The 22,301-nt window shown below is 43.0% G+C and overlaps 1 protein-coding gene across 1 annotated transcript in view; it reads left to right on the forward strand.

Moving 5' to 3' along the window:
* Nucleotides 1-340: 340 nt before the first annotated feature.
* The window catches only part of LOC143930356 (membrane-spanning 4-domains subfamily A member 4A-like), a 431,861-nt gene continuing 409,900 nt past the window's right edge, over nt 341-22,301 (forward strand). Inside the window, exon 1 of the mRNA XM_077454620.1 lies at nt 341-460. The gene's annotated coding sequence lies outside the window, so the exon portion shown is untranslated. The remainder of the gene's footprint in view (nt 461-22,301) is intronic.

Raw genomic sequence — 22,301 nt, forward strand, 5'->3', positions numbered from 1 at the left:
TTTCAGATATTTGTAAAAACTTTTGAAAACCATTTATCATTTTTCCCTCCACTTCACAATTATGTGCCACTTTGTGTTGGTCTATCACATAAAATCCCAATAAAATACATTTAAGTTTGTGGTTGTAACATGACAAAATGCAGAAAATTTCAAGGGGTGTGAGTACTTTTTTAAAACACTGTCATTTCAAGCAAAGAGCAAAAGGCAGCATGCCAACACAGGTAAGATTTGTATTAATGTTAAATGACGTGTTAAGATTTTTGGTAGTTTCAATTGCACATGGCATACTTTACAAACTCTATACAAAGTTGTTATGAGTACTTCCTGAAATCATTGTCACTAGGAGACCTAAAGATAATATGAGAAGCTGGTATAGCTGCATGCTCGGGACTCTGAAGAAAAAACACTTCCTGATACTTACATTTGGATCTAGACTTAGAACACACCAAGCAGCAAAAGCGTGAGTATAAATGTAATGTGTTTGTTTATATGGCACTGTTGTCTATATCCAGCAATTGGCAACGTTTTTATACTTCCTCCAATGTACATGGACACTTTGAATCAAGCATATAACTAGAGTGGGTCAGTAGTATTCATCAATTCTAAGACGGGCACTATATGACTATCGCTCCTGACCTTAAAGGAAATCATAAGAGAATCAGGGAGGCTATTATTGCTATTATATAGGCTATTATTGCTGATCATTCCTTCTGAAAATGCCAGTTCTCTGGCTGTCATACTGGCACATTGTTTGTGTGAACCTGTAGATTGGAGATGTTGGATTCAAGCACTACGTTGTTTTTTTCTTAGATGAAGAGAACATGGGGTATGCTATACCCAAATTAATGAAGCACCACACTATGTGTTATGAATCCAATATAATTTGTTTCCTCATATCACATATCACTACACATTTAATAGTAATAAAGACACACAAGGACCTGTAACTCAAAATAACTTATAGAGAGTGCTCAGTAAAATACCTTCTATTAATACTGGATTAATATAAGAATAAAAAAGCAGCGTGTGTCAATATTGGTGAGGGAAAAATTGTACATTGTAGCATTCTTGGTCAGTGTTCATGGTTGCATTGTGTGCAGTGTAAGGAAGCCGGTGACCATTGTCAATGTAAAATGGTTTGTCTCAATCTACTAATTGCCATAGAAAATAAAGGAAAAATGTTTAAGAGAAAACAAATGCAGCCATCACATCTAGGATTTTGTAAAAGCAATACAATACATTTTTGTTTTTTGGATTTAATACCACTTTAACAGATACTGGGTAATAATCTACTGGGCTATGTAAAAACAACTACCGGGCACTGCGATCTTACAACTGGACACACAGCTGGGCAATGTGAAATCCCTGTTAGGCACTATAATGCCATTTCTGGCACTGGAATAATGACTACTCGGTACAGAGCTACTGGGCACTGTTATAAGAATACTGGACATTGTAATATCAAATGCTGGGCACTTTGAGAAGACTTGTGGGCAAGCAATAACACTGCTGGACACTGGGATAACGATCTACTGGGCACTGCAAAAACTGCTTGGTTCATCTTGTAACTGCTGGGTACTGTTGTAGCTGCTGGGCACTGAGAGAAGCCCTGTTTACTGTGAGAATAGCAGGGCATGGCCAGAACTGTTAGGCTCTGTAAAAAGGATGGTCTAGGGTCTCATGTTTAGATCAGCAAAAAAAAAGAAAGGTTTGCAATATGACAGTATACCAACATTTTGAGTATCCTCATCAGGTTAGTGGTGAACATGCCACACATTGAACATCCCGCTCCATGTATATGTTCCTTGAGCAGCTATTCAAGGGTGAGCAAGTTGTTCATTTAGAAGCCCATATTCTAGATCTAAATAAACAACTTGCAACATTGTGGAGCATTAACAACTTGGAGAGGAGTCTGAGCCTTACCCATCAGTTGCAGTTTGAGGACAGTATAGAGGAGGGTATAAATATGAAGGTACAGGAGCCAAGGGTAAGTAGCTGGGTTATGGTCAGAAGGCAGGGTAGATCAGGGTGGAGGATAAAGTGTTAGGGAGGCTAGTCCTGATTTGGTAAGTATACCCCAATAAATATGCCCGGTTGTATGATGTTGAGGATATCAGCTCAGAGGTACCTTTACTGCAGCAGAATAAGTCCACTAGCTGCCAGGGGAGTTACTTTTCTATGGACAGGAGTTGATAGACAAAGATAAAGAAGTACTGGTGGTAGGGGATTCCAGAGTAATCTGTCAAAAAGACTTTGATTGCCAAACAGTATGTTGTTTACCAAGCAATCAAGTTCAACACATCGCAAGACAGTAGAACAGTTTTTGGGTGGGGTTGAGAGGACCAAGCTATTATGGCACAGTGTGGTACTAATGACAAAGTCTGAAGATGAAAATGAAAACAAGGTACTAAGCTAAAATGACCTCAAGGTAGTGTTTTTAGAAATACTCCCTGTGCCATGACCTACACCAGAGAGGTCTGCTGGAGCTAAGAGAATTGAAAAAATGGCTGAGGAACTGGTGTAAGAAGGAAAGTTTGGAGTTCATTAAGAGCTGGGCTCACTTTTACTGGCTCTACAGTAGGGATAAACAGCACATAAATGAGAAGGGTGTAGCTCTATTGGGATAATAAATAGTTAAAAGTTTGGAGGTTTTTTTTTAAACTTGGCCCTGGGGTAAGAGAAAATAATCTGCCATTCTCAATGCAGGAAGTTTGGCTGATGCCAACTGTAATCCAAGAGTAAGCAGCAATAAATTACTAAAGTAAAAAAGTAAAAGGTATACGCAAATGCAAGTCTGGCTAACAAGATGGAAAAAGTTAGAACTGCTATTTGAGAAGAATTCTGACATCATGGGAGTATCAGAAACCTGGTTAGACAACACAAATGACTGGGCTGTAAATATCCAACAGTACACACTGTTTCAGAAGGACCGGGTAGATAGGAAAGAGGAGGGACATGCCTGTATATCAAGAAAAATCTAAAAGTGTGAGAGATGATATTATTAATTAGACCTGTGAGGATGCGGAATTGTTATGTCTGGAGCATCACATGAATGAAAAATGTGTTAAATTACTGATGGATGTTTGATATAAGCCCCTTAATATAAAGGGAAATGTGATTGCTCTCAGAGATTGAAATGTCAGAAAGTTATTATAGGATAATTTACATATCCTGATATTGATTGTACAAACAGAACTTCACACTAATGCCTGGTACACACGATGAGAGTATCGGACAAACAATCATCCATTTCTTTTCGCATTTTAATATCAAATGGAATCTAAACTAAAGTCACAAAATTTGAGTACGACAGAATAAAAATTCGTAAATGATGTAATGCCCATACAGGGCTCAGGCCGATGGATTACATAATGATGCAATACTGTGTGACTTTTATGAATGAACAATCAGCGATATTGGGCCATTGTCATGTAAGACACAGCTCGGCTGTATTGCTTGGACCCAGGGCCGTCGTTAATATAGATTGGACCCTGTGCAACATTTTTCTTGGGGCCCCCCCATGCAATTTCACTCTCCACCTGCTCTGAGAAATACAATAAATAGCAGCTAGACTTAAAATCAGTTTACTGTATCAGATCAGGCAGCAATTGTGATTGGTTGCCAGCAGTTACAGCATATCATTACTGCTTACTGACTGGTTGCTAGAGGTTACAGCACACATTACGGCTCACTGATTAGTTGCTAGAGGTTACAGCACATCATCTCCTCACAGCAGGGGATCATGATATACATATGAATGTCGCCTTTATTTACATATCAATGGCGTCGGCCGCAGCTATTTACTTACTTAGTACATATGAATGTCGGTAATTTACATGTAAACACAGGGTCTGCAGGTGAGTCATCTGCACACAACAATAGGGCAGAGCTGGGCAGCATTAGAGCCAGCACTTTACACTGAGATATTGGGACACAGCACAGGACTAAAACTTCAAGGGACAAGGGAATTTAAACCTGGATAGTTGGCAAGTATGAGAAAGCTGTTTTGGGCCCCACAACAATGACAGGGCCCAGAGCAGCTGCCCCCTTTTGCCCTGACTTAAAAACGGCCCTGCTTGGACCAAGAAGGAGGGAGCACCCTGAAAGAAAATGAAGTAGTTCACATCATTGTGGTATTGGTGAGTGCAAAAGTGCAAATTGTTGCAATGTTTATGAGTGCAGAAAAGTATATAATTGCAGTGTTAGCAAATTTAGGTGTGGAGTAGGATTGTATACAAAGTTGTGGATTTGGCTATTGCAGAAATGAAGGTGCGTTGTCAGTGAATGCAAAAGTATTTGGAGGAACACTGTCAGTTAATTCAAGTACCTATTTTCTGTGAGTTCAATCTATCATTTACACATTCTCTAGGGGTCATGTCATCACACAATCTGGGCTCATAGTACTCCAGGACTGGGTGGTGCTCACATGTCATTATGTGAGTGCTGCTCAGTTCTAGAAGAATGATTATCCCCCTGATGTTGTCAGAGGAAGGATAAGACAAAGGACATAAGCATGCTTAAAGAAAGAGGTGTATACTATATATGAGTTAAAAAATACTGGGGGGTGTGTTTTAATGGTTGGGGAAATGGAGAATCCTGGAGTTCCACGTTAAGCAAAGTAGTTCAGTTTCCATTTGGCTAGAAGCACACTGTAAAAACCCCTAAAGCCAACCCTACATTGAGGAGAATGTTCTCTGGCAGGAAAATAATGAGAGGTGAAGAAGGACATGCTGTGGGTGGAACATGCAAAGGAGGCCTGGTGGTGGGCTGTGAATGTACAGTATCTCCAGTTCACTACAGTGTACATCAAGTGTTAATATATTACTCTTCTGCATGCTTCTTGTGGACAAGTACAGGTGAAAATGTGCCACCATTGTTGAACCCTATGGAACCCATACAGTACATCTGCTCAAGCCTGGGCTAAACACTTGTGACTTTGACTGTTATAGGATAGCTGAAAGTCACAAAGCCCCACTGTGCAATCTGCTAATGCCTAAGACAAGGTTTCTCAACTAGAATTCCTCCAAAGATTACTAGGGGTTTCTTTAGCAATAAGCAATTTCTGACCCTCAGATAAATTCCCACTGACACCATTGAACTTTTTAGCTATCTATTATCGGGTCATTTTTCCCAATGACCACACCTCTAATGTAAGGAGCATTCTTCCCATTGACCATCACTCTAATGTATCATAAGTTGTAGATATAGTAATTTTTTTAGCAGAGGTTCCCTGAGACCGCAAATCTATTTTAAGGGTTCCTCTGTGTTAAAAAGGTTGAAAAAGGCTGGCCTAGGAGGTGAAAGGTAAAGCAGAACTTGCTGTCCTTTTCACTTTCTGGGTTTTTATTTTAAAACATAGAATTACAATAGCTGTTGGAGTATTATTTCATAGAAAACAGAAATGCTGTTTCCAGTTATTAAGTTATCATGAGCCCTCACTTGCCTATTTCCCTTCAACAACTATTAAAGCCCTGATGAAAGCCCCTGAAATGCTTCTAGTTTGTTCTCCTTCATTGCTGGCAGGTCCATGCTTGCTCTCATCCCTGTTAACTACAATGTATCTTCTCCAGTAAATCCAAAGTCATCTGCACAAAGGGCTGCCTGTATTGGGTTTATAACATAGACTTACAAACTCAGACTCATACTTACAAACTGAGGGAAACAACAGGAAGTAAGAGGAAATCCACCCCTAGGAAGGGAAATTCACTCATGTAAGGAGTGAAGCCAAAAACAGCAGCTGTAAAAACGTCCAGATGTTTTTTTCAGCAGCCAATAAACTCTTCAGCATGTTATCCAGGCTGTCCATGCACACATAGGCTGTTACCAGCAGTTTTTGGAAGGGGCGTTTTCAGGCTGGAAAAACCCCCCAGAAACGAGTGGGTTTTCAGAGGAGTTTTTCAGCCTTAAAAATGCTCTAGCTCTAAAAAAAAAAAAGCTGAAAACAGGTACAAATGCCAAAAAATGCTGCTGTTCGGCGTTTATCATCATTTTTGAGCCATGAGCTTTAATGGGAGTATAGTTTTGCTAAAAAAAAAAAAAAAAAACTAAGAAACGCCAAACCACTCCAAAAAACTCACTCTACAGCTTTCTACAGCTAACATTACTGGCTTTTTTATAACGTCCAGTGTGCATGAGGTCTAGTGCCGCGTACACATGATCGGAAATTCGGCCAGCAAAAGACCAATGAGAGCTTTTGGTCGGAAAATGTGACCATGTGTATGCTCCATCGGACTTTTGCTGTCCGAATTCCAGCCAGCAAAAGATTGAGATCAGGTTCTCAATTTTTCAGTCAGAAAGAGTTCTGATCGGAAATTCCATTCATCTGTAGTAACTTCGAGTGTACATGGCATAAGAGTTACAATGGGAAAAAGCTTTATCACCAATCCTTGTTTCCACACCCCAATTTTTTCAAAATCCAATTGTCACAGGGACAGAAAGTGAGATGAAATCTTCTGAACAGGGGGACAGACAGCAAAACAAACATTACAGGGGTGTTAAAGTGGAAGTAAACTCCCCTATCGTTTTTTATCCACGAAAGCTGCCATCTTTGCCTCTGTTTAATCTTCAGCTGCCACGGTGCTGCACATGTGATCCGTTATGACACCAGCCATTGGGTAGTTTGACAGTTTGGTTGAGAGCACAGCCAATGTGCAGTTCGCATTCCTGGCATGCCGTTTTTTAAACTGTTTAAATCGATGGGTTTACTTCCACTTTAACCCTTACCTGTGCTATCTAAAAAAATAAAAAAACATTTTTGGCTGGAGTTACTCTTAAAAAAAATTACCTGTGCCAACTTACATACAAAATCAACTTAAGAACAAACCTACAGAACCTTGGTTTATAACCTGGGGACTACCTGTAGTTCGACCTATAAAACTTTTTATTAAATTAAAGGAAGCAGCAGTGACTTAAAGCATAAAATCCTCCTAAAAAACAATTCAAGCTATAAAACAGGCTCTTTTTTTGAAGCCTATAGTACTTCAGTTGCAAATATGGCTGCCACCATGTACCTATACATGTACCTATACAATTATGATACTATCAAGGTTTTTAAAACATTTTTGTGCATTGGTAAGTTTATCTGTGTAATGCTGGTTCTTTAAAATATATATCTTAAAAAAAAAGGCAAAAGCTTCCCTTTAAGGGTCATGACTCATAAAGGTTAAATCGAGATACATGTAAAATAATGCATGAAATGCCAAGCTTCTGCTAACAAAGCAAACAGAATATTGGCATGCATTAAAAAAACAGATTAACTCCAGGGATAAAGAGATAATTCTCCCGCTCTACAAGATTCTGGTCTGGCCGCACCCAGAGTATGCTGTCCAGTTCTGGGCACCAGTCTTCAGGAAGGATTAATGGAAATGGAGCGAGTACAAACAAGGGCAACAAAGCTAATAAAAGGGACTGGAGGATATTAGTTATGAGGAAAGGTTACAAGCACTGAACGTATTCTCTCTGGAGAAGAGACACTTGAGGGGGGATGTGACTTCAATTTACAAATACCGTACTGGTGACTAGGGATGAGCTCGATGTTCCAGTCAAACATAAGTTCGACTTGAACATAGGGTGTTCGCTTGTTTGCCGAAGAAGGAACATTATGGGGCATGCGTGGGAAATTTGAGCGCCCGCAGAACGCTGTTGTGCAGCCGTATTGCAGTTGCTACTACTTTTCTAGTGGTGTACACAGTACAATGCATCCGTAGTGCAGTTGCTACTGCTGGTCTGGTGGTGTACACAGTACACAATACAGTGCAGCCATAGTACAGTTGCTACTACTTTTCTAGTGGTGTACACAGTACACAATACAGCACAGCCGTAATACAGTTGCTACTACCTCTCTGGTGGTATACACAATATAGTGCAGCCTTAGTACAGTTGCTACTACGCTTCTGGTGGTGTACACAGTACACAATACAGGGCAACCATAGTGCAGTTGCTACTATTGTTCTGGTGGTGTACACAGTACACAATACAGTGCAGCCATATTGCAGTTGCTACTACTTTTCTGGTAGTGTACACAGTACACAATACAGTGCAACCGTAGTGAAGTTGCTACTACTTTTATGGTGGTGTAAGCAATACAGTGCAGCCGTAGTGCAGTTGCTACTACTTTTCTGGTGCAGTACACAATACAGTGCAGTTGCTACTCCTTTTCTGGTGTTGTACACAATACAGTGCAACTGTAATGCAATTGCTACTACTTTTCTGGTGGTGTACACAATACAGTGCAACCATATTGCAATTTCTACTATTTTTCTGGTAGTGTACACAACACAGTGCAGCTATAGTGCAGTTGCTACTACTTTCCTGGTGCATGACACAGTACACAATACAGTGAAGCTGTAGTGCAATTGCTACTTCCTTTCTGGTGGTGTACACAGCACACAATATAGTGCGGCCGTAGTATAGTTGCTACTACTGTTCTGGTGGTGTACATAGTAGCAACTGCACTATGGCTACAGTGTAATATGTACACCACCAGAACAGTAGTAGCAACTGTAATATGGCTGCACTATATTGTGTACTGTGTACATCACCAGAAAGTATTGTATTACTTTTCCGGTGGTGTACACAGTGCAGCCTTAGTGCAGTTGTGTCAGAAACCATGAACCAGACCTAGACAGAAGTACATTAATAGTTTATTAATAAAAATAAAAAGGTAAATAAATAGAGTAAGCATAGTCAAAGCATAGCCAGAGTCCAGTAACTGAATGGGGTAGTCAGCCAAGCCAGAGTTCAGTAACCAGATCGGGTAATCAGCCAAGCCAGAGTCTAGTAAACAGATTGGGTAATCAGCCAGGCCAGAAGTCTGGGATCCAAATAGAGGAACAGCAAGCAGGATAAGGAGCCAGAAGGGATGTCAGCAAACCCAGTCTTTAAACAGGAACGCAGGAGATGGTTTCTTGTGATGTGATGAAGGCAAAGGCAGGAATGAAGTCAGTTGCAGATCTTTAAGTAGGTGGGACTGACGAGCAGATCCACAACAGCTGCTAAACTGTGGAGAGAGATGAAAGCTGGAAATTAGCTGACATCTGAGCGGCCAGCTCAGAGAAGGAAGGACTGACCAGCCCTGAAAAGTTGCTACTAATTTTCTGGTGGTGTACATAAAACAGTGCAGCCGTAGTGCAGTTGCTACTACTTGACTAAGGAATGTGCATATACGTGAGGCTCCCTAACTGACAACCTGTTCCCTACTATATGTTATTTAGCAATTGATCAGACGACACATTCTTTTTGGATTCGAATGGCCATAGCAGCCTTTTTTTATTACAAACATATGAAATACAAGAAATTCTCTGAAACATAACTTAATGCAAAAATTTTTTTTTTTTTTACAAAAAACATTATCAACCAAAATACACATCAGCATTAAACCTTCCTGATCTAGGGGTCTTTGAAGGTAAATTATAATTTCCAACCAACTAGTTGTATTGGTACACCCATAAAAAGCCCCCCGCCGTGTATTACGCAAGCTCAGGGACAACCCAGCAACTTCCTTCCAGATACAACCTTTTCCACACCATTGTCACCATTTAAGGACACCCATACCTCCATATGTGCCCAACCCCCCTAAACCTCCATTATTTCTCATCACCACCTGTAAAAGACCCCATAGACCTAGCGCCACAGCACACACGTGATACCTTCCACATCCTAAATGCCTGTTGCACGCCATCCTGCAAACCTAGCTGCCACAGGTCAATCCCAATAGCATTCAGGTGCATGCCATCCGAACGCAAAAAACGTTTCCTCCTCCAAATCCTGGTGATGAACCACCAAACCCCCATTTCTCACAAAAAACGTTGCCACCGCTTTGTTAACTTTTACCCTGGCTCTGTTCAGACCTGCGACAGAGAGAGCTAAACGCCAAGCCGTCCTGGCCACAATATAGGACCAGATAAAAATTATATCAGGGAAAAAGGATTGCAACTGTAACAGGGTCAAATTTGATGTCCCTGGTCAATTCCCTTGTACACCGCAAACCCAGGTCATTAACCCCCACATGTAATAGAACCATATCAGGGGGGTCTAATCGAGCATACCTGTGCATTTCAGGTACTAACCTAGACCATAACATTCCCGGGACTCCAAGCCAACGTACTATGTCCTCAGGAACACCCCAAAATCCCCCCCTGCACCAACACATCAGAAACATCCAAACCGCCACCCCCTTTTTGATCTTACTCACCATCTTTCCCACCCAGAAAACTCCAAAAAAGGCCAGCACAAAAACGGCCGAAACAAGATCCTCTCAAACTGGGAAATGCAAACATTTTCCAACTGTTCCACCACTTCCCCCAAAACGTGAAAAGCAACTGGGCATCTTGTGTCAGCTGCCGCATGACCAGCGCGATATCCACGCATAGCACACCGAACCATGAAAGCCTTAGTAGCCTCCTGTTGACCAGCCAACTGGAACATAAAGGCCAGCCCCACCAACTTTCAGGATATATATGAAGCAGACACCCCACCCTCAAAGTTCCTACCAATAAAGTAAAGCAGCAAATTAACTCTACCCTCATCGTGAGTGCATTCCCCTACTTCCCGCACCAAGGCACCCAATTCCAACCAAACCTTGCTGTATGTTTTCCAAATAGCTGCAGAAACTGATCTACGGATCAACAGCTGGGCAGTGGCAATGCAATGCTCTATAACCGCTTGGGGAAAGGAATCCCATGCACCTCTGCGCCAGTTGACAAAATCTGTCCCACTGGAAACGAGACAATGCATCAGGCACAGAATTATCAATCCCCGGAACATGCACAGCAGTCACAAAATAGTTAATACATAAACACTTCAGAACCAGATGCCACAATAAGTGCACAACTGGGGAGAAGACGCAGTGTTATTATTCATGACCTGTACAACCCCCAGATTATCACAAGGAAAACGCATGCGGTGGTTCCTAAATTCCTCATCCCATAGCTCAACTGCCAGCACTATGGGGAACAATTCCAACGCCACTAAATTGCGAGTTAAACCAGCCTTCCTCCAGGCCACCTGCCACACCCCGACACTCCACTTTCCCTGGTAAAAAGCCTCAAAACTGCCGGAGAGAGAGCGGCCATTATAGGTGGACAAAAAAAAAAAGAGTCCTGCACCTTCAGATCTGCTTTGTGATCCAGCCCCAGATGAATAAGATGATGCGGAGCTCGAATGTCTGCTGTGGCCGCTGCCAGTCATCTACAAAAAACATGCCCCATCGGCTTGATGCGGCAAGCAACATTTAATTTGCCCAGAAGGGATTGCAGGGCTCAAAGCTGAATCTTCTTCATCTGTAAAGCCCCAGCCACCTCCTGCTTCAAACCCTCCAATTTGTCTAAAGGCAGACAGCACTCCATCGCCACGGTATCAATAACTAAAAAAAAAAAAACTGTGTTTTTTGGGGATTGTAGTTGCTACCACTTTTCTGGTGGTGTACACAATACAGTGCAGTCGTAGTACAGTTGCTACTACTGTTCTGGTGGTATACACAATAGACAATACAGTGCAGTCATAGTGCAGTTGCTACTACTTTTTTGGTGCAGTGCACAGTATACAATACAGTACAGCCATAGAGCAGTTGTTACTACTTTCACTGCTAAGAAAAATAGGCTCATTTATGACCTACTAATAAACCAATACCTTGCCCCCCAAAAAGACACAGAAGCTGATTAAGTTTAAATAGGGCAAGGCCACAGTTTTATTGAACGTTTCAAAAGTACAACTTTCCAAATGTACCAAACAATGGCAGTCACATTATACCATGAGCACCCATAAATATAAACTCACATAGTTTAAGAGGCATGCCCTTACTATCAGTGCCAGACAGACATTAGACTGATCACAGAATTTAACTTGAGGGCATAGCCCATAAAGCAACATCAATTGCTGGCAAGGTCAAAACCACCACACGCAAGTAAGTGGTACACTGACGAGCACCCTACCGCAGCCAGCACCTGCTCGACACCAAATTGTAGGCAGAGGTGAACATATTTAGGCAAATCATTTAAATTAATCCCATCAGGTCTTATTAAATACTGTTATCTCCCTAATGACCCCAGCTGCAGACAACAATTCCACCAATCCTGTGGACAAAAACTAGGCATTCACCTTGCGACGAAACAAATCCAAACAAGAACTAGAAACAAGAACAAAGTATGTGATGTCCCAAAACCAGAAAAGGGGGACTAATGTTGGACCAAACGATAGATAGGTAAAACTGGCACAACACAGAGCAATACCATGCCTAATAGAGGAGGTGGAATCTACAGGCCGGTAATGCCTTACATTGTTACCCCGTACATGAATGATAAGAAAGAAGGGGCCTAAAACGAATTGTTTCTGGTAATACCAGCAGCCAGTGTAGGCCATGAAAACTGCGACAACAAATTCTGCCAACTGCAAAGGAAAATTCTCCCCACAGTATCAAAATGCAACTGTCAGGGCTGGCTTAGCCCTTCCTCCTCTGGGCTGACCGCTCAGCTGTCGGCTAATTGCCAGCTCTCTTCTCTTTCCACAGTTACCAGCTGTTCCCGATGATGCTCGTCTAACCTGCCTATTTAAAGCCTTCCTGCTCACTTTTTCATTTTCCTTCGCGTTGGTCAGATCACAGGGAACCATCTCCTGCTGTTTGTTTCAAGACTGGCTTGCTGACATCCCACCTGGCTTCTTATCCTGCTTGCGGTTGCTCTCCTTGGATCCCTGACTTATGGCCTGGCTGATTAACCGATCTGGTTAATGAACTTTGGACTGTACTTTGGATTGTACTTCTGTCTCAGTCTGTTTCATGGTTTCTGACAACGACATGGCAAGAGGCCCAATAAACAAAGGAGTCAACAATGATCCAAAGTACATCTGGGGAGAGACATGAAATCAGAACAAAAGGTGCACCAATGGAAAAAGAGTATGTGGGAAAAATCATGAGGAGGCAAGACAAGCTGGGAGAAGGAAAAGGTGCAAGACCCGAAAAAATTCTAATTCATTGAGGTTGGAAGAATAAGTGAGAGATAAAAACAAAGGATTCTGTGATCAGCACATCCTCTGAGTTCCCATAAACTGGGAGTTTGGCACCTTTTAGGATTAGTGAACTTACTGCCGAGGACAAAGTATACCCAAGAAAGGGCAACTTGAAACAAGAGAGCCCTAAATGTAAAAACAGACAGAGGGCAAAATGGAGAGGATGTCGGCTAAGTTGTGCACAGAAAACAGGTGCCGAGAATAAGGGAAGCAAGTCAGATGTTTCCAACCATTTTCCTTCAAAATCCTTTAAATAAGAAAACTTTGGAGATTTCCTCCCAGCTAAATAGACTGAACCAAACAATACAGCAGAGGGAGCAGTACACACTGTCAAACCAGCCACAGCTATATCCTGCAGGTAGAGGAGGTAGGAGAAAAGAACCAGGTGCCCGACTCCCAGAGGTAAAGGTAGATATCATCACAGGTGGAGGCATCAATTCATCTGAAATTTGCCAACAGGTTACCTGGGATGTCTGGGAGGGGAGGCATGGAGGGGAAGCAACAGGAGTCAGAAACGAGACTACTTGACCATAATAGGTAAGGGCTCTAAAAGCATGATGTTACACAAAAAATAGTTGGGCCAATGAGGCTGACAAGGTTGAGCAGACCAGTCATCCTGGAATAAAATGCCAAAGCTACAGGAGCTGAATGCAGACCTGTAAAAAACTCCAGCTGTGTGTTCGACAATTCTTTCATTCATCAAAGAAAGACCATCAGAGGAGTGCAAGAAGGACAACCGCGCTTCCAAGTCATCACGCATAGGAGCTGATAATTGGTACACAGTGACGTGTATCTGATATACATATCATAGATGCCCACAGAAGGCACTGCCCATCAGAGGTATTTGGATTATGAAAACAAGATGGCCCAAAAAAGTTGAAGCTGCTACAGCCATAGCTTCCTAGAGTCCCTTGGGAATTTAACCAAGGAAAGAGGCTAACCCCAGGAAGTCAGCAGACCATCCCCACAATGTCAATCTCAGTGCCCAAAAGGACAGTAGATGGGCAGAACCTTCCATGTTGTTGGGATGAAACAGTCGCAGTATACAGGAAGGAAGCGAAAGGCAGATTCGATGTCAGCCTTCAATAGAAGGGTAGAAGCACCAGAGAACTTAGCAAAGAAAGTACTGTATCAAAAGTGGAGTATTGGTCCCAAGAATTCTCCTGATCAATACCACCATTAACTGATGAGCCTGCAGGGAAAGAAAGTTGTATAAGCTGATATTGATATATATATATATATATATATATATATATATATATATATATATATATATAGTAAAGTTTGGGGATACTACCTCCACGGGACCAAGTGCATAAACCGGTAAAAGGTGAAACCAAAATACTTTTATTTATAATTAAATCAAAAATAAGGCTTTCTTCAGCACACAAATAAAACGTAAATTGGGGGCGTGTCCAGACCAGAAGCAGGGAAGACGTGCGGTGGCTGAGCTCCGTGTGGGCCAGGAGTAATCCACCGCCATCCACCCCTTAAAACCTGGGATAACAGGATACCTGGCCTGTGCTGAGCCCGGGGACCGCGGATCTGTCCCCGGGAGACCGTCGGACGGGGCACATATAACCCTAGCGGCATACCCATACCGGCTGCATCGCGGAGCACCCGGCGCCATATTGCGGCCTACAGGTTCGCCGGCCCACGCCAGCCTCTGCCGCTGCGCCACTGGAGTAAGGAGGCAGCGCGCTCGGCGGACGAACACCGCCGCTCACCCGGAGACATCGCGGGGCACAACGGGACACAACGTCCGGCGGACTCCCGGAGCGACCATCCAGGCCCTGGAACCAGCCTACACCATCCCCAGGCCGCAGTGAGTACAAACGCGGCACACCCCCCTCACGGCGGACTTGTTTTAATATATTTAGTGGGCGCAAACACTCAATACTGATCTGGGGAGCAGACACTGGGGGCATAGGACTCAAACAAAGTGGAGCACAGCTACACGGCCACCAGAATAAGGAAAGCCTGAGGCTCCAGCCTATTCACTAGAGACGGCGGCCATCTTGCTACTCCAAGTACACCCTGCATCTCTCCAATTAGCTCTGCTTGGTCTATATTCATTTAATTCTACCCCAGTACAACCCCAGCACTGGTGCATACCCCACTAGTAATACAGTTCTCCTACCCGAGAACTGGCAAACTCTATCACAGGGGCAGTGGCCTGGTGAACAACACACATGACTGTAATGTAGAAAAAACCTGGTGACCAGGGGGGCCTGTGCACTGAAAACAGACCTGATAGACGAATATGTCCACGCAATCAAGGAGAAGCACGCACAGCCATATTCTCCGCTCTTTGGGAACACCCCAGAAGAAAAAAAGAACTCGCCAGCAAACCTTAGCAAGTTCAAATATTGTGGAGGGAGTAAAAGCTCCAAAATGGCACTGACACAGAGAAACAGTGTTGTTGAGGATACGGAAGACGACGAAGTCTCCCTACCAGCATCTGAAGATTCAGCCGCAGGCAAAGGTAAAAACGACCAACTTCTTACCTACGCAGATATGACAGACATTGCCGCTGATATTAAAAGCTCTTTTGCTGCAGCAATCACAGATATTAAAATCGAGCTAATGAGACTAACTGAGCAAATGGCAATCTCAGACAGAGCTGGGAAAAGGAGGGACAGAGCACTGGTCAGGCTGGACGATATTACGAATTCGCACTCCCAACATTTGATCGATATGAATAGGCAGATTGAAGACCTGGACAACCGTGGTAGACGGAACAATATCAGGATCAGAGGAGTGCCTGAAACAGTATCCCCAGACCAAATTAGACCAGCCCTAACCGCTATCTTCAATACTCTAATCGAACGGCCGGAACAATCCCCCATCGAATTTGACAGGGCACACAGGGCTCTCAGACCCAGAGCGCAGGACGGTATCCCCCCAAGAGACATCATCTGCTGCCTATCTAACTTCAGCTTGAAGGAAGACATTCTCCAAAAAGCACGGATGAAGGAAAGGATAGTGCATGAAGAGGCCACGATTCAACTTTTTCAAGACCTTTCACCCATCACACTTAAAAATAGAAGAGCACTACGTCCACTTCTAGAAGTACTGAAGCAAAGAGGAATTAACTACAGATGGAAATTCCCATTCGCGCTACAAGCAAACTTCCTGGGGAAACAACATATGCTAAAAGTCCCTGAAGACCTCTAAAAATTCTGTGAGGAGCTACAAATTCCACCACTGGAACTTCCGGACTGGTATGCTGAATTCCTCACACCACCGGCAATTAACAACCCACAATTCTCAGTGGGACCTCCTCACGCACAATCGCCCTATCAGCTAGGCAAGCACCGCAGAAGCACTGACAGACACAACTTCGAGTCCCCAGCATCCTCTAAAAGTGCCAGGAGCCCGAGAGCAAGAGAGCCAAGGGGCTACTGAAGTGGCCACAATTCCTACAATACATATCTCGGCTTGAAGCGAGCTATTACCCGGTTTCCTGGTATAACACTTTGATATGGCGCAACCCACCTTGTTTTGTTCTATTTTTTGAGCGTCTCGCCCGTTCTCCCACCTGGCGACTGTGACTATTTTTCTGCAACAGGGGAGCCCACAACCCTAAGAGCTAAAAGTTCACAATCCAAGGCTGCTCTCTGAGATCCACATTTGCAAATGTTACGAACTGTCTATCTGTAGCCCTCCCCCTCCCCCCCCTTTTTTTTTTTCCTTTCCCTAAATACGGTTTAATCTACATACTCTGCGGAGAGACTATAATATCCTGCAGCAACGACATCCACTTCTATTTTTATTATGCTTTAACTTTTATCTTTTATTTAGGTTCTGAAATTGGCAAAAGCGTCAAGCGTCTTGCATGTCGCCACTTGCATGCGTGGTTTTCCCCCACATCCCCCGAGATGGTGCCTCTCTTATGACTGCAGAACCGTGAGTAACATTGCACGAGTCGCCGCTTCACATTCCCCTCCCCCAACATAACAAGGGGGAAAGTATACCTTAGCGACTCATGGCAGGCAGCAGCAATCGGTTGACTCTAAGGACACTATTTACTATATATTGTCTGCACCTTCTTTATGCATAACCCAGGCAACCATCAGCGAAGTTCCTCCTCCCTAACCCGCTTAGACTTATCTTGCTTTGGGACTGTAAGAATGGATTGGACCTATATGGGGCGGAAACCAAGCTGTGCCTTACTGTAGAAATGGACACACCTGTTATGGATCTTGTGGCTCCCCTACTTGATGTGGGAAACCCACCGTCCTTGCACGGGGATTACGGTGCCCCCGGGGTACACGGGGGCATCTGGTCCTCAATATGCAATTAGGAGAGGTGTAAGTCAAATGCTCAGGATTTGGGTTAAAAGTTTGAAGTTTTTTAAGCCAGTAATTGTTATACAGCCTGGCGCCTAGGTCGTCATTTTTCTTTTAAATGGTTTATACTGTGTTTATAATGTTAATCTCTTCTGCACACTGGTTAATGGCAACCCGTACATCCCCCTTCCCCTCTCTCCCCCCATTACTCAAGTCTACTGTAGCTTATATTAGTTGCTAATAAATGGTCTCAGATACCTTACCTACGGATAACCTCTGGATGAGGCTTAGAACTGGAAGCTGTGACGGGCCCCTCCACTGGTCACCTTCATCACTACTACAGAGCAGTCCAAAGAAACAGTCGTTGTTAGACTGCCTACTGATCACCTCCCACTCTCCCCCAAAGGGAAAGTACTACCACATACGCACGTTAGTTAAATCCCAAACTGACCCACCACCAACTGGTGGCTGGTGGGCACTCCTCATTTTATACCCTAACCACCTACGTCTTTTATCCTCCCCCCCTCACCTTACTCCCCTTCCTCCCTACTCCCACCCCCCCTTCTTACCCCCACGCACGTTCGCAATCTCCTTCTCAGACCCAAAGCATCGTATCCTAACACTCTCTGTGTCACTAACCTCTTCTGTGAAAACCACTCACAGACGCAGCTTCTCCAGAACCCACCCATCCTAGATTAAAGGCCAGGATGGCATATGCTTTTGTAGGGAAAACACCAACTCTTATCTCACATAATGTAAATGGTCTGAATACTCCTGAAAAACGATCTAAATTGTCTAGAGAACTTAAAAAAGTACGCCCCTTAGTGGTATTCCTACAAGAAACCCACTTCAAAGATAAGAGTATTCCTAAACTCACTGACAACGTATACACAAAAGTTTACCACTCTACCAACCCCCATGCTAAAACAAAAGGAGTGTCCATCCTTGTGAACAAAGATGCGCCCTTTGACCTGAAACAACAACTTATTGATCCTGAGGGAAGATATCTGTTTCTGAAGGGCACTTGGGAGGGATCCCCTATAACACTTGCTAATGTTTACTTCCCGAATACTTCCCATGTGCCATTCTGTAGCAAAATAATTGAAGAACTTAAATGGTTTGCGGAGGGGTGTGTTCTTCTGGGCGGGGACTTCAACATTCCTCTTTCCCCCCTCAGGGACACCTCCTCTGGACACACCCACGTCAGTTACAGACTTCTCAAACGAATGAAATCACTACTGCAGTCTCTGACTCTGGTTGATGCATGGAGATCCGTCCATCTATCAGAGAAGGACTTTACCTTTTTTTCCGCACCTCACAAACGATATTCAAGAATTGACATGATCTTCATCTCACAAAGAGACCTGGGCAGTTTACATGCAGCCGAGATAGGCATTATTGCCCTTTCTGACCATGCACCCACGGCTATCTCCATAGAACTGGGTGCACACCACAAACCTGCATTTAATTGGAGACTCAACCCTACACTCCTCACTGACCAAATAGTGAAATATTGACAATATTGACAATGATACAAACCCGCTAAACAACTGGGAAGCCCACAAATCAGTGGTGAGGGGTGAACTGATAAAATGGGGCGCCAGGAAGAAAAGGGAAAGAGAGGGAGAAATTACAAAACTATCCCAGCAAATCGCTAACTTGGAATTACAACATAAGCAATCTCACTCTCTCCGGGTAGAAGAGCAACTGACCGAATGCAGAAAGGCACTACGCCTTTTACTAGATCTCAAAATTAAAAGATCCCTGTTTTTCAAAAAAAATATTTTCTACGAACAAGGGGACAAAAGTGGGAAACAACTAGCCAAGGCCCTGAAAGAAGCAACATTATCAAGTCATATACATGCCATTAGGGACAAAGAGGGGACTCTAAAGAAATGCCAGACCTGTTTCACAATTATTATGCCAAATTATACGACCTGCCGGCCCAACACAAACCACCCCACATAACTCAGACAAAACAAGAAGCAATCAAAGACTTTTTGGGACAAAGTAATTTACCTTCCCAGGCAAGCGAGGACGCACACAGACTGGATGACCCTATAACTATATCAGAAATCTCTGACGCAATATTAGATTTAAAAGCAGGAAAGAGCCCTGGCCCTGATGGTTTTACATCACAATACTATAAGACATACACAATCTCCCTCTTGAAACCTCTCCAATCTGCTTTTAACTTTCTAGCAAAATACAGAAACAACTCCAATTCATTCCTAATGGCACACATAGCTGTGATCCCCAAACCTAACAAGGACCACTCCGAATGCGCAAACTTCAGACCCATCTCACTCCTAAATGTCAATCTCAAGATCCTGGCCAAAATACTTGCTAATAGATTAAAACCCCTTCTGGCGAAGATCATTGGCCCGGAACAAGTGGGATTCATGCCAGGTAGGGAAGCTCATGACAACACCAGGAAGGCACTGAATCTAATCCACTTTGCTCAAACCTCTAAAACAGCTGGAATATTGCTTTCCACTGACGCAGAAAAGGCTTTCGATAGAGTCTCCTGGGATTACATGATGGACACCTGTGCCCATATTGGACTAAAGGAATCATGGATCTCGGCCCTCTATCGAAATCCCCAGGCTCAAATTAAAGTAAATAATATACTCTCTGACCCCATATCGATCCACAATGGAACACGCCAAGGATGTCCTCTATCACCACTCCTCTTCATCATCACCTTAGAACCCCTAATAAGAACAATCAATTTACATAGAGATATTCAGGGCTTCATAGTAAACGAAAGAGAATACAAAATAGCCGCATACGCGGATGACCTTTTACTCTTCATCATCAACCCACATATATCCTTGCCAAACCTTCAAAAAGTGTTTCAAACCTTCGGGTTTATTTCTAATTTTAAAGTGAATCAATTGAAATCTGAAGCACTCAACCTTACCCTCCCACCTGATCAACTTAAGAGACTGAAAGACAACTACCCTTATAAATGGGAACAGTCTGCACTCAAATACTTAGAAATAAACTTAACTAGCAACCTCGATGCTTTATACAACTCCAACTTTAAGCCTCTATTGTCCACAATAACGAAAGACCTGCGGAGGTGGCAACCGAAAAAATTCTCATGGTTTGGTAGGGCGACTATTTTGAAGATGACGATACTGCCTAGACTATTGTACCTATTTAATGCTCTACCCATAAAAATTCCGGAAACCTTTTTTAGCACTCTTCTTAAAGCACAGAGAAGCTTCCTCTGGGCAGACAGAAAACCCAGAATCAACTTCACTTTACTAACGCTTCCCAAAAGTAGGGGGGGTATGGGCCTTCCTGATTTTAAGAAATACTTTCAGGCTGCACACATCACCAGACTCATAGACTGGCACTGCCACGGCACAAATAAAGATTGGGTCCAATTAGAAAGCAACCTAACCTTACATAAAACGCTATACTATCCATGGTCCATACACTCCAAAAAGGATAAGCAGATAGGACACCCACTGATCGAAAACACAATCAATGTCTGGCACAAAATAGCGAGTCTATACAAAATCGCATCCATCCCGGGCCCACTGACACCGCTTGCCAATAACCCTGATTTCCCGCCGGGTATACACCACAAACTGCCACGTGACCTTCTCATTCACCACTGCATGACAAACTCGAAAATTAAAACATTTGACGCACTTAGCTCCGAGGTGGGTGGGACATTTCCTGGCATTTGGTTTTACATGCAATTACGGGACTTTGTGGTAAACAGTAAGCACAAATCTAAATTTAAACTCCCGTTGACGCAACTGGAATCTATATGCCTAAAAAGATCACCAGTAGCTCACACCACGTCCCTTGCCTACTCATGGCTGAATTGTACGCCACACACGGATAACAATAGGCACAAACAGAAGTGGGAACGTGACCTTAAAATGAAAATCTCAGAAAAACAATGGGAAAAGGTGTGTATTTTGACACACAAATGCTCGTTAAGCTCCAAATACCAAGAGATTTCCTATAAGGTCCTCACTCGGTGGTATATGTCACCACAAAATGCTGGGAGATGGTCTCATCCCACCTCGGATAAATGTTGGAGATGTAAAACTTGTATAGGCTCATTTATACATATTTGGTGGGAATGTCCTCTCATCAGCACCTACTGGGATGAAATTAAGACATATAACGGAAACTAATCTCGAACTAAATGCAGCCGCATGCCTGATCAATTTAGTCCCAACTACCTTAAGTAGGTACAAAAAAATCGCTCTCTAGACACCTACTTGTTGCTGCGAAAACACTCATACCTATCTACTGGAAATCCCCCACAGTCCCAGGAGTTAAGGACTGGTTACACAGAGTGCAATACATTTTCAAGATGGAGGAAATAGTGGCAATGAAAAAAGAGAACAGCACATCCTTTAACAAAACCTGGCAGCCCTGGCTGGCTTTTACCCTCTCTTCCGATTACCAATTACTTATGGGTTGAATTTCCCTTCCCCATTACTCTATGGAGGAAAAGGAGACAGAAAGGAGAAAACACACTGAATGAGTTATATATACCCCTATTAGACACACACCTCACCTAAAGAAATGAACCCTAGTGCGATGGTATCCCCCCTTGGTTTCTAACCCCCTTTACCCTATACCCTCTTTCACCCTTCCCCAAATACATAACCTATCCTGTGGTTTCACTAGTTTCTATCTTATCTATTTGATTTGGTTTTATCTTCTGTTCTAATTGAGATAAATGGTTACAACATACATGCTACCTAATTATATCAATGCTTGTATACATACCATTGTTGACAACATTTATAATTTCATGCTAATTGTAAACCTGAATATATTTTCAATAAAATCTTTTTATTTGATTGTGAAAAAAATAAATAAAAAAAAACGTAAATTAAAGTCCGCTTATCTTCAGCATACAAAAATAAGAAAAGAAAGCACCTACAGTTCTGTAGTCGGGTCTTCACCCCAAAAGTTTTCAGAGTCCTTACATAGCTCTTTTGCAGCCTCCAAAACAGCAAAAACAGC

Source organism: Lithobates pipiens, unplaced genomic scaffold (assembly GCF_037356315.1).
Source record: "Lithobates pipiens isolate NorthernLeopardFrog02 unplaced genomic scaffold, aLitPip1_a1.2 Scaffold_25, whole genome shotgun sequence".
NCBI classification, from domain to species: Eukaryota; Metazoa; Chordata; class Amphibia; order Anura; family Ranidae; genus Lithobates; species Lithobates pipiens.